General features: G+C 36.8%; 1 long non-coding RNA gene across 1 annotated transcript; it reads left to right on the top strand.

Annotated features, from left to right (window-relative positions):
- The first annotated feature begins 9580 nt into the window (after positions 1–9580).
- On the top strand, positions 9581–11147 carry LOC308707412. The gene is made up of 4 exons (XR_014032165.1): positions 9581–9623; positions 10593–10665; positions 10761–10909; positions 11044–11147. It is a non-coding gene; the product is annotated as an uncharacterized lncRNA (long non-coding RNA).
- Positions 11148–19524: the final 8377 nt, after the last annotated feature.

Here is a 19524-nt window from a genome sequence, read left to right as displayed (position 1 = left end):
TTTCAAAGTTGCCAGCTGGTCTCTTTTCAGTCTAGACAGGCTTTCAAAATTAGCAACAACAGGAGCAACAACACGCTCAGCCTGCACTCTGTTTCCATCAGCAAATCTGGCCACTTTTGCATCATGAGTTGTCTTGTAGTGAAAGAACAGACTGGAGAGTGCAGCTCTATTAGTCTTACTTAAGATATGTAGCCTAGATTAAACAAGCTGTTAGATATCAAACAAGCTCATCAGATTTCATGCATTATCTTCATTTCACTCTTTATCCCGATCAGCTGAAACTGTTAGCATTAGAATAGAAAATTACACAATGACTGATGACAACACAACAATGGAATAAAGTATGCCACATTCAGAGACATTCAGTCGCCCATGTTAGCATTAATTAACAATGCATTAGTTTAATGAACCAACTTTGGCGCAAGGCCTCCACATGCACTTTTCAAATTAACTGTAAGAGATTCCTCACGACTCACTAGCAGGGTCTAAAATGAAAACACTTCCAAGCATAAAATTGGCGTAAAAATTGGTTTGGCGAGTAAATACAATGCAGATACTCGCCAATGGCTGGTAGCTTTATAAAGGAACTAGAAAATGTTGTTCCTGAAAAACACTATGCTATTATTCATGCCCAGCAGTTGACAAAATAGAAGATTTTTTTTTTCTTAAAATAACTTTGTTATTTGTTAAGAAAATGCTTATGATGCTTAAACTCGCTTTATGGATTTACTTTTTTGTTGACATGCTACATTTTAGTAAAGGCTAATAAGACATCTGTTTTTTTAAAGGGGACCTATCATGCCCCTTTTTACCAGATTTAATGTAAGTCTCAAAATACCCCACAGATCATTTATTAGACCATGTTGTAAAATGCATATACACTCACACTTTTTGAGTGGAAGGAAAAACATGCTGGTACATGTATCTTTAAATGCAAATGAGCTGCTGCTCCCCATCCACTTTTGACTGCTCCTGCCTTGGATACTCTGCCGAAAAAACTTAAAACATCTCTTTGGTTTTGATTATCATCTCTATCGCTGCCACGCTTACATGACATTGCAGTTCTTCATCATTAAAGTTTATTATTTGCATGTGTTTTAAAGCCATATCAGTCTAAACTTCTGATATATGGTTTTCTGAGCACACACATCCAAAGTACGCGCACAGAGAGTAGGATGTCAGACGGCGAGCCACGTGAGTATTCAACTAACTTCTCTTTCACATCTTATATCGCTTCAACTGTCAAATACACACAAGGTTATGTCAAACAAAGTTCACATAAACACAATCGGTTATGTCTGTGAACGTAAACAGCAAGTAAAGAAATCACATGTGTATATTAGATGTGGGTAGTAAAGTGAAAGTAGCATAATATACAGAACCTACTGCTATATATGCTGTGAATATGAATTAAACTACAAAAGAAAAAAAAGGAACTCACTGCTCTTGAATTAAATGAATGTGAAGCAGGCTTATATGGAGTGGAACTAATGAGTGTGTGGAGGTGTGAGCCAGGAAGGATTATGGGAAATGTAGTGTGAGGTGGCTGGTCTGGTGACTGAGATTCTGTAAAATAAGAGCAGTTACCGACCCTCCTGCATTCCTCTCTCTTGTGTCGTCTCCAAGTTACCACAGTGACACTGACATGTTGCCACCAACTGGCATAATGTCATAACCTGCAGAAAAAGTCACTGAACAAATCAATAAACCAATTTTATTTAAACTTAAACTTTTAGGGAAAAAATTCAAATCTCATATTTTTGTGACTAGTCAAATCTCATACTTGATGCTGCATGTGACACAATGACCTTTATGGAAGCTTGTTTCCGCCACTGAATAAAATATAAAAAAGGTAATTGCATTTTTTTTATCTCACAGTTACGATATATATACAAATACTTTTTTTCTTAGAATTGCATGATAATTGTGAGTTATGAAGTCAGAATTGTGAGATATTGGGCTCTATTTTAATGGTCTAAGCGCATGGTCTAAAGCGCACAGTGCAAGTGCACTTAGGGCATGTCTGAATCCACTTTTTTGTTGTGGACCCACCTATAGGTGCACATTAATAACAAGCTCTTTAAATAACTAAAACAATACTGCGCCATTGACTTTTAGACCAGTTTTTCGTTGGTCAATGGCACAGCCTATTTCAGTTGCCTCAAAATAGCAATGCGCCAACAATGCGTTTGAACACACCTCGTTTTCAGACCAGCACGCCCATGGGTGCAAATGCATTTGCTATTTAAACAACGTGGCTCAGGACATGAAAATGATAACTGCATTGGGCTGAAACTATTTGGGCAAAAAACACTTGCGTCGCGCCTGGCACTGCATTGCACCAGATGTATGATAGGGCCCCTAAACTCGCAATACTGAGAGAAAAAAGCCAGTATTTTTCAGAATTGCGTGTTTAAAAATCAGAATTGCGAGACATAAACTCAAAATTGCGAGAAAAAAAATCAAAATTGTGAGATGAACACTTGCAATTGAGAAAGTCATCATTGTGAGATAATTCTCATATTCCAATGTTGGAAACAAGCTTCCATAGACCTTTGTTGCTAATATTATGGGTGAAAATTTAGAATTTTCAGTTTTCATTTTAATTTTATTTTAGTAATTTTTTATGTGCTTCTGTAATTTTTATTATTTTTATTTCATTTTAATATTTATTTAATTTATTTTTAGTTAAGTAGTACTTCAACTTAATTTCAACTTATTTCATTTAGTTTACAGTATATTGTAGTTGGTGATGCTACTTTGAAAAGAAACGTAATATGCATGTGCATGATGTCACCGCTTTCACAAATTCACTTTTTGTAGTTTACATAGAGATGATAATGTTTTAGTTTTCAAAAACCTGCACTTTAAAACCCATTTTCAAAAGTGATCAGCCATAATGCATAAAAAGTGTTTTTAGTTGAAAACAGTGCCATGTAAACGGCCCTTTAGTTAACAATAGCAGCACTGTGCAGTTGTGGACCCTGCACAACGGTATTTATCACTGCAATATAATAGCCTGATGAACACTGGGACATAGGGCTAATTTGCATACAAATACATATTTATACACACTGCTTACTGTTTGCAACAAATATCACCTGAATGAACCATATTCTCTTTGATTCTTAATGACATTTGAGGTTGGTTATCTCTGTGGCAGCTCTTTTGATTTAATAAGTGCTCTATGAAACACAAGTGGGGAGGCTTTATAAACCTCTTCATAAAATATCGAGGGGTGAAGTATATGATAATACGCCCATCTGTAATGGATGTTAGGCCTGATGTGATGATTCAGGGGTAAATCAATCCTGATCAGTGGGCGGTGTGGAGCTTCCAAGTAGCATCAGCGCTAGCTTATTAGCGCCTGACAAAAGCAAATGAATATGAATGCTGTTAGCGGCAATGCTTTACCTTGCTCTGTGCTCACTTATATCACTAGTACTGACCTTAAATGTCAGCTATACAAACTGAGAAAATGAAGGGTAGGAAAAAAAAATCGAGGATGAAAATACTAGTCAAGGTCAAATCTATGCAAGTGACCAGATGTTATAAAAAGATTTTATTGTATACAACATTAAAATATTAGAAAGAGAACTTTAAAAACATTAAAAGAAAGTTTGAACAAAGGTGAGAATTGTTGCTTTGGCTACTAAAACTAAAGTTGAAACACTAAAATGACAAACTAAAACTGAAATAATTTTTTTAAAATATGAATATTATATATTTGTTATTAATAATAGGCAAAAATAAAATTGAAAACTGAAAATATAAAAATAAAAGCTACAAACCTGCATGATTTACTTTTTTTTTTTTACTTTTTTTTTTTACTGTGAAACACAAAAAGATATTTGAAAAATAATAAAGTCAAACAAGTGTGGAGCTCACTGACTGCATTATCAAACTGAAACAAATGACCTCAATAAAAAGGTAATTATGTTTATTTAATAAAATGGATAAGAAAATGTAAAATAAAATGATAAAATATAAATGATGTCTGTAGGCCTATATGATGAAATAAAATTAGCTGCATGAAAGGGGGGGGGGCGGGACTACTGGACAATTATTTCACAATAAAAAAAATCATTTTGAAAATAGTGTCCACTTCACCTGTAAACACATTAATCAAAAGAGAAATATTCAGATCTTATCTCACTTCTTTCTACCTTATCCTATTGTCCTTTGAGGAAAACGGAGTACGGATAAAAAGTATGACTGCAGATTTGCTAAATAAAGCAGCCATTCCTGGATTCAGGTCATGAGTCATACAGCATAAATCAAAGAGCTCAGCGCAGAGAGAGTCTAAACTCATGAGTTAATTACGGCACTCAGGGCTGGTGTGTATGTGGACTCTAGGTAATGCATGTGGCCTGAATGGTGTCTGGTGAGGTAATTACCAATGTGCTTTTAATGAAGTCTCATGGGAATCACCAAACATCACCTCTGTAAAGTACAGATAATCAGCTTTTAGACACTGCCCACTCCACTAGGCAGGAGGAACCAAGCTCTTGTAGAGGAGATAATATGCTAATGAAGGTGTGCTTAGAGTGTGACATTGAACATTTCCGTGATCCAGGCAGGTAAAGGCAAAATATTATCTCTTGGAGAAACACGCATACTGTCCAACCCATAGGCTGGAAGTCAGCTTGAGAATGAGCTAAACACAACAGCAGCATTAGTAATAAAGATAGATAAAGGCACAAAAAGCTAATTTATTTACAGTAGCTTGATTGTCTATGGCCTTTAAAAAAAGTATCTCCATCAGATTTAATCTATTAGCCTTATTTTTGTATTGAATGTGAATTTGAACTATATAAAAAAAGAATAAGGTAATTTTCACTTGTAGAGAGAGTATACACTCTTGTTGGGGGAGGAGAGAGAGTGAACAAGAGGGAGATTTGAAGACTGTTGAAAGAGAGATGGCTGAAAGATTACAAAAGAGAAAAGGTCAGAGGAATATCACTGGAAAAGAAGGGTTATGATCAGGCAAGAGCTTTAGGACCAATGTTAATATTAGAAAAGCTTTCCAGCGAGACCTTGGAGAGGCTAAGTGGGAATGCCTGAAAACGGACGCAGAGGTTGCATTGCTTCTGCTCCATACTATCAGGTTTATGTTCAGTTTGTTTGCGTTTTAGTTTGGTTTGCCCGGTCTGTCTGCCCGTCTGTATTCACTACTTAGTTTACTTGGTTACTGATCATGTTACGCACCTGTCACTGAATGTGACAGAATACCAGATCCAACAAATACATGGATTTGCCAGCAGGCAAGATGATCTTCCTGGAGACGGGAGATCGCTCCTTCGAGGATCACACGAGGGACTTTTTAGATTTGTTGTGCCGACACTACCCTGATCGTGCAGTTGAAGGCACACCGAATGGTCCTAGGGAGCTTAGAGCAAAGAAGGGAGGGTGTGTTTGGGTGGATTTCAAATATCAACATTGCTTCTCAGAAATTGCCTTTAAGTATGTTTAGCATTATCTTTTATTATTATAAAACTATTAAACTTTTGTCTGCCAAATCACAGTCATGTGGTCTGGTCATACAGAAGAAAAATCATAAAGCAGGAAAACCCCTGCAAACCCTCATGACTGTGAGTCAAGTCTCTTAAAGGTCCCGTTATATGCCCCTTTTCACAAGATGTAAAATAAGTCTCTGATGTCCCCAGAGTGTGTATGTGAAGTTTGAGCTCAAAATACCCAACAGATCATTTTTTACAGCATGTTTAAATTGACATTTTTTGGGGCTCAGAAAAACGAGCCGTTTCAGTATGTCCCCTTTAAATGCAAATGAGGTGCTGCTGGACGACACAGGGGGCGGAGCTTCATGAGCTCGCGCTCAGTCTGTCAGGACAAATTCATCTCACGGAATGATGATAATATCAGAAACTCTCAGTAACGGCGTTCATTTCGAGTCGGACAATAATGCCTACAGAGTCAGATTGCTGTATAGAGATGAAACAGGTATGGTTTAGTAGTTTAATTACGGTTATTATAACGTATTTGTCATCTGCTTGTAGGCTATGTATCCATTATTTATTAATAATAGCCTACAAGTCTGCTGTCTGAATGATGATCAAACATGTACTGATGAGTTTAATAAAGTTTATTGTACATCACACAAAAGATGAAGCGTCAGTTTTACTTCAGAAAATCACCGTAAGAGCTGAGTAAACACAGTAGGCTAAGTTATAAGAAGTGTGCAAGTAACGTTAGCCAGTAGAGTTGAGGGAGCATTCCTGTGGGCGGAGGTTAGTCAAGAAACGGTTCTGGTGATGTCACTAATGCAGGATGTAGAGGGGTGTAGTCCAATCGAGCCGTTTTTTGTAGTCAACTTCTGTTAAATAAAATATCTCGCTTGGCATTGAACTTTGAGCTTTATAATTTTACAGATATTATTTATGCTCTAACAGCAACATTACACACTAACTAAAGTTTGAAACATGGAATCGCATGCAACGGGACCTTTAAAATCAGATACATTGAACTTTATATGACAAGGCATGGTTAGTCCAGGTTGTAAAATGTCATGTGATGTGATTCCCCCTAAAATGTAATATTTATAAATTAATCATGATACTTTTTACTCTGAAACAGATACAGTATAAAAAAATAAAAAAAATAAATAAAAAAAATGTACTTGTAAGGAAAATGTTATTACTTTTACTAGTAACTACCAGTAACCAGTACCAACTCATACCCTTCATATATAGTAGCAGAAAGATTGGGTTATTTCATTAGGCTAACTGGGTGAGAATAATATTGCAACCAGTACTTTTGATTCTTGCTGGTGTCACATTGGAGTTACGCTGACAGTTGACAAGCCTGGGAAGTTTTTTTGTTCCAACACTTCAAACATGGTTTGATGTCAAATCATCAATGTGCAGCAGGCTTTCTGACTGGTGCCCCATTTGAGGAATATAGAGAGAGGCAAAATGCACAACATTGTTTCAGTGGAGAGTTTTGAAATTCTCTGAAGATGAAAAGAAAGGATGTTCCAGTTGGCTTGATGATAAAAGACAATTCTTTAACAATACCGTATGTAATCGCTCAGCTTGTTGCTTGAGCTTGAAATTGATAGTGTCATGAGGGAGGCATATTATATCAATACCCACCGTTAGAATAATAAAATCTTGCACCTCTTTGATGGGAACACCTTGACTAATGTATAAAGAGCGTTTTCTGTGGAAACACTACTTATGTAACAGCATTAAAATGACAGAATTCTTTGCATTTGCTGAACACCAAACTCTAGTCTCTTGCCGCAAATGATAATGGAATAATATTTGCAATTTAACCTCTGAAACTGAAATTACCCAGTTCTATCTGCATAATATGATACTCAAATAACAAATGTCAAGTGCTCTGGCTCTGCGGTGGACCTGGAAGAATTGGCAACATTTTTCCATGTTGATAAACTAAAGGAAAAGAGCCAATCTAATTAGCTAAATACAGACAAGGCGAAAAGCCAGCAGGAGCAATTCAGGCAGCTATATTCACCCGGCTTCCCATCCATGAGTTTTGAATGAAGGCAATAATTAAATTTAAATGTTCTATTTGAAAACTGATAATAGAGAGAGAAATAATAAGCAATTTAAAAGTATTAATAATATTCATTAAAACAAATTATATTATTATTCCATGTGGCTTAGTAAGGATACGGAGGGTTTATTTGGAAGAAAATTATCCTCTTAAATACATCATTTTGTATTCATAGATCATGCCCAAAAGTGCAAGACCAATAGTGAATATACTGCTATCCCCCCCCCCCCCCCATCACAAATTATATGATCAGCATAACCATTTTCCTAAGAGCATTTTGTGAGCTTCAATGGAAGCAATTAAATGAGTCAATGTTTTAAATGATGATTTAAAATGTCAATGTTTGCTTATTTGATTAGTGATCTAGTGCACTTTAATCTAAAATATTTTTTTATGTCGGTTTAAAAAAAAAGAAACTTCTCAAAACATTATTTTTATTTTCATGTTGAAATCCAGATTTTCAATGTGGTCTCAGACTTTTGGACACCACTGTATGAATAAAAACATCTGACTGTTTTGAATCTGTCATGATGTTTGACACCTAAAAAGGGTGAAAAAAACATTGCCATTCTTTTTTATTGGACAACACAGAACCCACTCATAAATTATGCAAGCTGTATACACAACAAAAGAATATTCACTGTGCTTTATGTATCCTTGTGAATGGTCTATATGATGACAGTCCCACTGTGAGCTCTATGGACTGGTCACCTTTATAGATATAAAGACACATATTCACAAATACACACTAATACCTCCTTATTTTTCTGCCAAGGTCTCCCTGATTACATCCAAACCCTTGAGGGCAACTTGAAGAACAGGCCTTATGGAAAGTTTGAAAGCTTGGCTTCTTCACTCTGGCTGTTTTAAAATCAATACTGTCCCTGAGGCTATCTAGGTAGTACTTGTGGCAACCCAGTCATGGCAGCGCCAGCGCCACTTAACATCTGACTCAATGTGTCCGACCCAGACATGAATCCTTTTATAGAAAAATGTTCAGCACTACAAAAGACCTGGGGGACAAAGCCAGGTTATGACGCTATATAATGTCCACCTCATCAGTTCAAGGCTGATTATACTGCAGTAGATAAATGCGTTTTAAAGAAAAACAAAAATAAAAACTTGACTCACAGTTTAAACCAGGGCTGAAACCACCAAAAGTCTCACCTAAAAATTAGATATGATCAAATTCTTGTCAGTGTCAAAATGATTGAGATGGCCAATCAAATAAAAGAAAACAGGCTTTACTGTTCACAGAAGCCAAGCATAACACTTCCGTTTTAATGGTAAAAAAACATGAGGTAGCTAAACATTTAAGATACTTTTACAATAGAAATGTTCAATGACTGAGAGTAATATCCGGTGATGCCTACCACTTATTTTTTGGTCAAATTTAATCGTTTTGAATTGAAAATATGAACTATCATTTATGTGATCCATGCCACATTCATAACTTAATGTAACAAGACAGGAAATAACAACAAAACCGTTTCCGACATATTAGGCATATGATTAAAGGTGCATTGAGCAAGTCTCTGAGTTTTTGCAGAACTATGCCCCCTTCTGGCGACACGCGAAACTGCAACCAGAGTTGTGCACGCGGTTACGTGGAGTTTGCGTTGGGGTTTGGGATGAACTAGAAGCCGGTCTCTTTGAATCCATCTTCTACTTTTGCCAAAGTCGCTTGAGTTGTCTTCGCTGATGCGGATAATGGCGGCGAATACACAAACCTGCCAGACATAGCCAGGTGAGCGTGAACGCACATGACGTCACGAGAGGCAATCGCAGAGATCACACTGTAAAAAATCCAACTTGCAAATTGTTTACTCACCTTAAGATTATAAGTTGAGTGGGCAAATGTTTGAGCGCAATGTTGAGTTAACTTATAAAAACTATTTAACTGCATGTTTACTACTATTTGTCCAATGAACACAAAAAAATAAGTTGAGAAAACTTAATGTTTTGATTTCTGCGCTGGAACGTTTAACTTCCCACCATCGCGCATGCGCAGTCTGCCTCTATGTACGTTACACGGGGTTTCCTCCTTCAACCACGCTATCGAAGGGACTGGATTCATCTCTGAGGTAAGTTTTATTTTGCTTTATGAATGAAAATAAGCTACATTGATTGCAGACATATGTTGGTAAAATATAGTATTATGTTAAAAGATATTTTCTGTGGAGACGATAAGTGTCTATTGTTAGAGATTATCCGCGTAGCACATGGCTAACTTACTTAACTATTGACACCTAGACTAAAGTTAAAGCGAGGAAACATGCTTGAATGAGAAAAGACAAGAACGTGCACGAAGTTTAAAATGTTAAGCCAGTAAGTCGTTAGAAAAAGACTCAAATCTGGTGCTTGCGCTGATTGAGACAGAAGAGAGCTGTTTATCTCAGACAGAATGTGAGTGCGAATTCAGTTATCTTTCACGGCTTATTGCTAATTAATAGTGAAATACACATAATTATTTAAAAAAAACCCACTGTGTGTGTAGTATTCATGTATTACAGTCGGCTATGTCTTAAGTGAACAAACAATGTTGTAAAATCCAGATGTTTCAGTATTAAATTTGTGCAATAGCTCTTAAAGTGACAGTAGTCTATTCAAGTTTATTTGTTGTATAGGCCTATATACAAATGTCAGTGACAATTTGTACATGCTTAGGTTGAGGCTCAGGCATTCTACAGTAGTGCAATATAATTCAATATAATACAATTTAGAGGGGAAAAATATAGGCCTATATATGCAAAACAAATGTTATGTTATGTTAAAAATACGCATGTTTGCTTTGTATATTAAATAATGTTTAAAGTGAAAATATGTTATCTGCCGCTGTCAGTGTCCTTCCTGTTAATCAACGAAAGACAAAATCGCTCACTGCTCTTTATAACTTTTGTATTTTTAAGGAAAAAATGAATACATTTTTTTCACATTTGATTATTCCATTTCTGTAGTATTTTTACTATATGTAAATTAACCTACTGTAACTGTTTTTTTTTTTTTTTTTTGTTTAATATGAATCTTTGTTATGTTGTATTTGTCCCTTTTAGACTAAAGAACATCAGTACAGCAACAAGAACCTCTGATGTGCTAAAACAGTGGCCTTTGTTTTTGAAAGATCAGGTGAGTTTATCATTTTTAGTTAGTAGAACTGAATTAACATGTAGGCCTACACTTAATTCTTACTGTTTTAACAGTGTTTTTTTTTTTTTTTTCAGGGTCTGTGCTGAGTATTACAGGTTTACACAAACTAATCAGAAGAGCACCTTTTTCTCTTAGTTAGATGAATACACATCTAATTGTACAAAACAAGTGGTGGAGCGTATCCGATGAGATGAAGATCCTCCTAGACCAACTTAATCATCAGGTAATTATTTTGCATGTGGTCATATCTCTCTGGTTAAAGGCTGAATTTTGCCATCTCCTTTTCAAGGTAATTCCCATGCTTCTCTTTGGATATAACATGCATAGATTGTTCCATATTTGTTTTCTGTCTTTCAGACACAGAAACTGCAATGTGCTTGCTCAAAGAAAGGCTACAACTCTCAGAGCTCTACCTTTGTTTATGAGGGAAAAGTCAGGAAACATCCTGAAGACTTGCCTGGTAAGAAGATGTGTGTCACCAGCATATACACTCACACTTGATATAATTTCACCTGTTCACCAGATCCCCATGATGTTGTGCCACGTGTAACTATATTAAAGGAATAGTTCACCCAAAAATGAAAATTAGCCCATGATTTACTCACCCTGAAGTCATTAGGTGTATATGGCATTCTTCTTTCAGACAAATACATTTGGAGTTATATTAAAACGATTCCTGGCTCTTCCAAGCTTTATAAGGGCAGTGATATAGTGGCAGACTTGAGGGTGAGTAAATCATGGGCTAATTTTCATTTTTGGGTAAACTATCCCTTTAATACTGATATGGCATCTAACAGCACAGGTGCAGGAAATTGGGAGATGTATTCTGTTTATCAGTTTTAGTTCTATGGCTGAATTTGAACAAGCTTAAAAACATGACCACCTTTACTTTTCAAGTGAAGGTACATGAGCACATGTTTAGGGTCACTCTGTGGTTTAACATAATTCAAAATAAAAAAAGTTATGTCAATTTATTTTCTACTGCAGGACACAGAGCCAGATGACATTCACAAGGGGAGAAGATGAGGATCTTAACTATCATTGAAGATGATGTTGCAACTGTTCCACTCCAACCCAATTATAAGGTGCCTCTCTGTAGTACTATAAGAGCAGATTGGGCTAGATAATGTGCAAGAACTTTGCCACAGCTGTTACTCTCATCTTTGGCTTGATTTATGCCCTCAATGTGAACTGTCCTAAACAATTAAAATGCATACAATACACTTTTGACTAAATTAAAAATTGTTTATTGGTCTTGACTTAAAGTGCTCAGCAAGAGTCCAGTCCTTCAAAAAAATTTTTGTTCAAGTAGCTGCAATCCATATGGATAATTGTAAGATTGAGCATTTATTTGTTCCAGTTTGTACTCTTATTTAGTGCATAGTCTTTTTATGGCTTCATTTCTTCTCTAGAACATATAAATGTAAACCATGTTTTATATAAATGTAACACATATGATTTAATCCATGTCTTCTGAATACAATCGGATATCAAGATTTAAAAAGAATTGTTAGTTTATTAATTCTCCCAAAACTGTATTATGCTTCTGAATAAATGTTTTGTTAACATTGACTCACTGTTTTCAGTTTTTGACTTGGGCAAAGTTATTTTAGTTTCCAGTCTTAACATATTATTACTTAGTACCAATTTCCTTTAGGATTTTTTTGTTCACTCAACTTCAGACATTGAGACAAATTTTTTTGAATTGGCTCAACTTAAAAAGGTTTGTTAAAAAATAGTTGCACCTCTCCAGAAAACTAACAATCTTAAGTTAACCCAATAAAAAAAAAATTGTAAGACTTACAACTTAATTTCAGTCAGTCTAACTGTTATTTACAAAAGTTGAGTAAACGAAAAAAAGCTGAAGGAAATTAGTACTAAGATTTTTTTTGTTGTACTGGCTTAAAATTTTTTACAGTGCAGAAGGGCTCATTCAGCCCATCAGGCAATTGTTTAAGCATGTATGGGTTAGAAAAACGGGTATTTTTAACATGAAAATTTGCTTAATGCACCTTTAAGAGTGATTGTGCATATTTTAAAATAACATTTCATTTTCTTTAATCTCCTTAATGGTGGTGGGTGGTAGGTTAACCAATTACAGTGGAGGAATGCCGGTACTGCTTCATGTTATCTGTCTCAATCACAACAAACTCAATGAAAACACAACATGCTCAGTATGCAATATAGTGACCAAATACAGACACCATGCTAGCACTAGCACTTTGGCAGTGCATTGACATAAAGAATGCAATATGATGTGCTTTTTTGTCTTTATGAACTCTAGCTTCAATACTGTCAAGGAGACATCTTGTCAAAACAAAATATCTTTTCATATAAAAATGTTATTTGTAGTGAATTATGTTCACCTTATTGGACATAAGAACCTTATGCTTTCCACCACTCCAGCCCAGAGTTAAAACAGTGAGTGAAAATCATAAAATAGCACAATTAGAGCCTTCATCATTCAACCTGCCAGTGTTTGCTGCTTTAATCTACAGAACCCATCTGTTCTAGCTCAGAGGCAGTCCAACTTTATATTGAACTTGAAATAGGTGGTGGTGGTTGTGGCGAGGGGGGCGTGGTAAAGCGAGGTCTGCAGCGAGGGAACGAGTGCAGAGATGCGCGGTAATAAGGAGGTCAAGTGAATAATAACTAACACCTGTCTTTAATTCCAGTGCTTGGCGGTGAAACGAGATATAAGCGCCCCGCCCAGACCTGGGACAGGGAGAGAGAGAGAGAGAGAGAGAGAGAGACTGATTACCCTGATGTGATTGATTGTGTGCTGTTTTTGTGGCTGTGGAGGCAGAGAGCCTGACAGGATTTATTTTGTTCATTTATGTATTTTGATGAGTAATAAAACTTGTTTTACTCGCCACCCCTGACTTCTTCGTCCTTCTTCCTTTGAACTTTGTTACAGAGGTATTTTAAGATAGAAGATGAGAATCTAGCATAATTGTGAGAAGGAACATTGATAGCCTAATAATGAACAGGACTAGAACTTGAGATTTATATTACTCTGAGCAGGGGCGTAGCAACCGGGGGGGACGGGGGGGACACGTCCCCCTCACTTTTAGAAACCGGTGATTCTGTCCCCCGCATTTTTTTTTTTTCGGACAAATGCACTGATTAAAACAATTTTTAATATAAAAATAAAAAATAACCAGGCAATCACCGAAAACGTGTGTGGATGGATGGATGGATGGATGCGTGTGGAGGAATGGATGATTCTGTTTTATTTCATTTGATGTAAGTGGCGATTGATAGCCTATAGTTGATAATAATATAGGCCTAATGTGCGCTGTCGAGGCTCGTGAAGTTATAACATTTTAGAAACAATATAGCCTAGTTAAGAAACAATATATAGCTAGGCTACACACGACCAGCTGTTTTCCTGAATGCCATCAAGATTGAAACCGTGACTGGTTTCATAACAGTTCAATAAACAAACAGTTAAAATTAACTTACAATAATTTTACTTGATGTACTCAAAAATGTACTCACTTACATTTTAGTCGCAATGACTGTTTTTGCTCTGTTTCATCAGCGAAAATAGTCCCAAACAAAGATCACAGCAGAACGCGCATCTCACAGCAACACTCGTTGCATTACTGAATGATTCAGCGTTTTGAACAAATCGGTTGAGTCAAAGATTCAATTACCCATTCATAAACTGCCTCATTCTGAATAAATCAGCCGTTTGAACGAATCGTTTGAATGAATGACTCAATGACTCGCTCATTAAGACGGTCGCCTGCCGCCTCCTACTGGCGGTTTAGTTTCATAAAGTATCATTCTTTTCAACATTCCTTATTTGTATATTCAAAAATATTTAAAATAATCTAATTTAATACAGTTATATTTTTTCAATGTAAATTATTTAATTTGATTGGTAACAGCCTAGTGTCTTATTATTTTAATTGAATATATTGATCAAATTTAAGAATTTAAAATGAAAGATGGAGCATAAAAATGCCTTTATAAAAGGTACAAAAAAAATTGTGTTTTCAAACAGTGATGTAATGAAACATTGACAATTTAAGTTTGAAGGGAGTAAAGCCTCTGTTTAGGCTATAAGGAAATGTAATTTTGCCAAAAGAAGAACTTTTATTTTAAATAAATGTTCATTTTAAATCAGCCTACTTCAGTGTGATATGTTACCATAATTTGAATAATTTGATACCAGAATTTGAATAATTGTAATGTGATGATCAGATGCAGATATCTAAATCAGAGAATATCATCGGGCGGTTTGCGGGTGGATTATTTATTTTTAACAGTGGATTCGGGTGACTCAAAGTGCACCAGATTAATGAATTTATCTTTAAAATGTACAAAATTTTCTTCCGGGGGGGCATGCCCCCGGACCCCCCTAGAGGTACCAAGCTCCACCAACAAAAATAATGTGGGAAACACATTAGGGTATATGATGATCTACAAAAAAATACACATTTAATTATCTTATTATTAAACATTATTAGGATTTTACCACCTCCGCCTCGTTTTGAGCCAGGAAAATGAACATCACCTTTGGGTCACGTCCTATGGTCACATACAGCTTTTGTCCCCCCCACTTTTATAATGGCTGCTACGCCCCTGACTCTGAGGTTTCACACATAGCTTACAGACAGGCAGAGATTAGATTACAGAGTTTAGCATTAAAAAAAGTTAATTTTTTAAGTTTTATATATAAATTATTTCTTATTTTCGTGTGTTCTAGAACAGCCAATTAAAATATTTTTTGTTTGGAAGGCCCAACCAATGAGAGTGTAGCGCATTTTTTGTTTTCTGGATCACACGCGGTTGGAGCTCGCGCTCTCTTTAACCCTTTCACACGTAAGTTCAAAATATTCTGGCTGACCCCCCAGCGTGAGTTTTTCAAGGCGACCGTTATTTAGAATGTGTCACTTTATGGTGTCCATGGTGACGCGTCATTGCTTGTCACGTGACACACCGCAGCAACAACAGAGCTGAATGAATGATGATCTGCTTTTATGTCATTTTTCCTTTTTATTCAAAATATTCACAAATTTGTTAGATATGGCATGCAATATCTGATATTCCGATTGTCAAATATATGCAAGTGGAAGTGTTTTGTTGTTTAAACACCTTTATAACGATCGCGTTAGTTGAGCTGTATGCGCGATGGGCGCCGCCATCTTAGTTTGTGCCGCAGACGCAGTTCAGAGAATCGGATCTGTTGGATTGTTTACAACACGTGAATTCATCCACGACTCCCGAAATACATAAAAGTAAGTGGCTGGTGAACTGGGAGAAGAATAGAGTAAACTTTAAAGTTACTTACACAATGTGTATCTGATATGAATAAAAATTATAATGGCAAGGATTATTATTGCCTCTTCCTTTGACATCAGTGTGTATTTTACAAACTCTAAATGTATTGTTTTTTTAGTACTTATATGTCTGAAACCTAAAATAAACATTATGTGGTTGAAAACACTGAAAAGTTGTGATATATGACAGCTCTGAGTGCGTCTGTCTCTGGCTCAGCGCCAGCCAACGCGCGCGAACGCACATTTGAATTTAGCAGTTGATCACGTGATGCGCTGACCGTTCTAATCACACCGGTGTGATCGTACGCTCCAGGGACCAGCCTAGACTGATCACACCGGTGTGATCGTACGTGCGAAAGGGTTAATCGGCAGAGCAAACGAAAGCAGACATGATTCAGATCTCTCCAAATAAATGTGAGTATTTATTTTTAGGGATGGGAAACCGAGGCTTTCTGAAGCATTTGATTCTTTCATCAAATAGGCTCTATGCACGATCGCTTCCGCGTTTTGTCTCAGCCCGCCCAGTTACATCTGGTGCTGCGTCGGAAGCCGTTTTTGCATTCGGTGGAGATAATGGTAAATTACACTCGCTGTTTTACAAGAACTTCCAGCGGTTAACGTGAATGATGTTAACAATATTGTGAGGCAGTTAGCTGTCACACCTAAGAGTAAGAAAGAGAAGGGCTTTAAATGATATATTTCGAGCTACATCGACAACTTTGAGGGTGAGTGTTCTCTCATATCATGCGAAATCCAGCTAGCGAATCAGTTTCTAAAATCATTGTCTCCATTTCTGAGAAAATGAATTTTAAGAAAGTTTTGGCGCTAGTACCCTTCACTATAGAACGCGCTATGCGGCAGTAAAGACGCTGGCTGAGATTCTACCAGAAATACATCAGCAGTGTTCGTGCATCGTATTGTGCTGAAAAAAGGTTCATTACTCGAAGCTTTTAACACAATGCGCATTAGTGACATCTGGTGGTCACTTGTTTTTCTAACAAATCACTGCAGAGCAGAAAAAGCACGTGACCAAACAAAGCTTCGGAAGTCTGTGACGGTAGAGTGGGATCAATACAGTTCTATGATCTAATCTCATCTTAATTCATTTGTGAGACCACAACTCGTGTCATGTGTAGCCTGATTCACATGATCAATAGTATAAAATATAAAAGTATGTGATCATAGTAATTGAAAGAATATGTTGAGTGTTCAGTTAAATTATGTTATAGGGAAGTGTAGTGTTAAATCGTTGCCTCCATAATCAATTCCCTTTTTATGCATCAGTTGGGGTCTGTTTTTTTAAAATCATTTTAAAAAATTTTATTACATTTTTTTTTAAACCAGCTGTTCCGACTGCATGATGTTCGAAGCTTCATCAATCATGTGGTATTGTCATTTTGATACAAGCATTGGTGTGTGATACAATAGTGCTTTGAAAACTGCATCAGAGCCCCGGTATCAACTATTTATTTTATCTAATTGTAAAAAAAAAAAATTTGAATTAAACATGTGTCCAGAGACAATGTAGCAAAAGAGGAGAAGTGAAGTTGATGTGAAAGACTAAAAAGAGACTGTTAAATTGATTTATAGTAGCTGTGTTCCTATTCAGGGGCTGCATCCTTTGAAGGCTGACGCACCGAGTATAGCCAAACGGCTTTCAAATGCAGCCTTCGGAGGATGCAACCCCTGAATTGGGACACAGCTAGTGTGTGACGCAGTTGCGTAGAAGCAGCCTTGTTAAGGCATATCAAAGATGTTGTTTATTGAAGAAACAGATCTATAATTAGAATTCATTTTTGCGAGAGGGATGAGCAAAGGATCAAGTGTAACAGAGTTCTTCAGACCTAAAAAGGATTAAGGTTATATGTTCAAGTTCATCAGGTCTTGGTGAGTTACACTTTTATTTCATATGGGTGAAATGTTTGTGAAATGCTCATATAAGTGAAATATAAATGAGAAATCTGTTTAAGTTATTTTATTAGTAATGTATTTTTCTTTACGACCACATTTAGTGAACGAATGCTTGCACGTTGTATGTAAAATGCGATCGCCATTTTGATGCTGTTTTAAACAATGGTAAATTATATGATGTGTATGTTATGGAGAAAATACTAACAAGGATTTTTTGTGACATTGTATTCAAGGTCAGGTTTTTTTTTTTTTTTTTTTTTTCCTGTTTTTCTTCTTTTTGTCTTTCCTGATTTTATTTCATCATCATCCTGTCCAAGGGCGGATTAACCATATGGGCAACTGGGCGAGTGCCCAGAGGCACCAAGACTCCAGGGGGCACCAACTAACCAGTTTTTTTTTTTTTTTTTTGTCATCTGGTGATTTTTTTTTTCTCTTCTTCTTCTTAAATCAAATGCTTGACCAACAAACAAGCGATACAAAATTCCAATTCTATAACTTTACGTAAGCATCTGCGCTGAGTGGGTGTGACGCGCAACGGTTAGACGATGAATTTGTCTGCAGACAGCAAAAAGCGCCAAAAACAATTATATAATGGAGAAGCGGCAGCAACTAAGTGGCAGTGCCAAACGAAAATCAAGCAGCGCCAGTGAAGACACTGCTGATCAAAGCAGCAGCGCACCTGATGAGCCTCAGCAACCAGAGGAGACAGTCGACCAACGGCTAACGACTCGAGCTCCACCCAGGCGGAGGTGGATGAAGAAACAGAGCATCGGTACATTGTTCCTGCTGATCCAGCCTTCTGGTGGCCCATCACAGAGCGAGAGAAGGAAGAGTCTATACAACGCGGGCCTGCAGTCTATCAAAACCAGGCTGCGAAATATCCACCATCTGTATGAGATTGTGGAATCGGGGCAAGAACATGTTCTCTTACAAATTAATTACATTCTCGTCTCCAAAACAATGAAATTATGTCTAGGGAATGGCTACTTTACTCCTGTCAACCGGTTTAGTTTATTTCTATGCTTGTAAACTTTTGTCATCGCAAAGCAATGCATTCACTAACAACTTCTGTGACTGGAAACATCCCGAGAGGATATCCGAGCACAAAAAGAGTGTTGATCACTGACACCACAAACTTGCTTTATTGAACAGAGTGAAACACCTGTCTACAGTGGATGCTTCGATTTGCCGGCAGATAGAGGCCGAACAAAACTATTGGAAGGAGGTCTTGAGGCGTGTAGTAGCTGTTGTCAAATTTTCGGGAGAGAGGGGGCTTCAATTCCGAGGGCATGACGAAAAACTTGGGTCACCTCACAACGGGAATTATCTTGGTTTGCTTGAACTGATTGCCGTGTTTGACCCCTTTTTACAAGGACATTTAAAGAAGCATGGACAGAAGGGTAAAGGTAAGCCCTCTTACTTGTCCTCTCGAATCTGTGAAGAGTTCATCTCATTAATGGGCGAGAAAACCAAGAACATCATAGCTGCTGAAATCCAACTGGCTAAATATTTCTCTGTAATTGTAGATTCAACACCAGATCTTTCTCATGTAGACCAACTGACATTTATTTTTAGATTTGTTAGTGCTGAGGGCAAAGTAGTTGAAAGATTCCTTGGATATGAGCCCCTCCATAGC

The sequence above is a fragment of the Scardinius erythrophthalmus genome, assembly GCF_964197995.2.
Source record: "Scardinius erythrophthalmus genome assembly, chromosome: 19".
Taxonomy (NCBI): Eukaryota; Metazoa; Chordata; class Actinopteri; order Cypriniformes; family Leuciscidae; genus Scardinius; species Scardinius erythrophthalmus.
The sequence above is the reverse complement of the archived record's forward strand: the minus strand, read 5'-3'. Positions and strand labels throughout refer to the sequence as shown.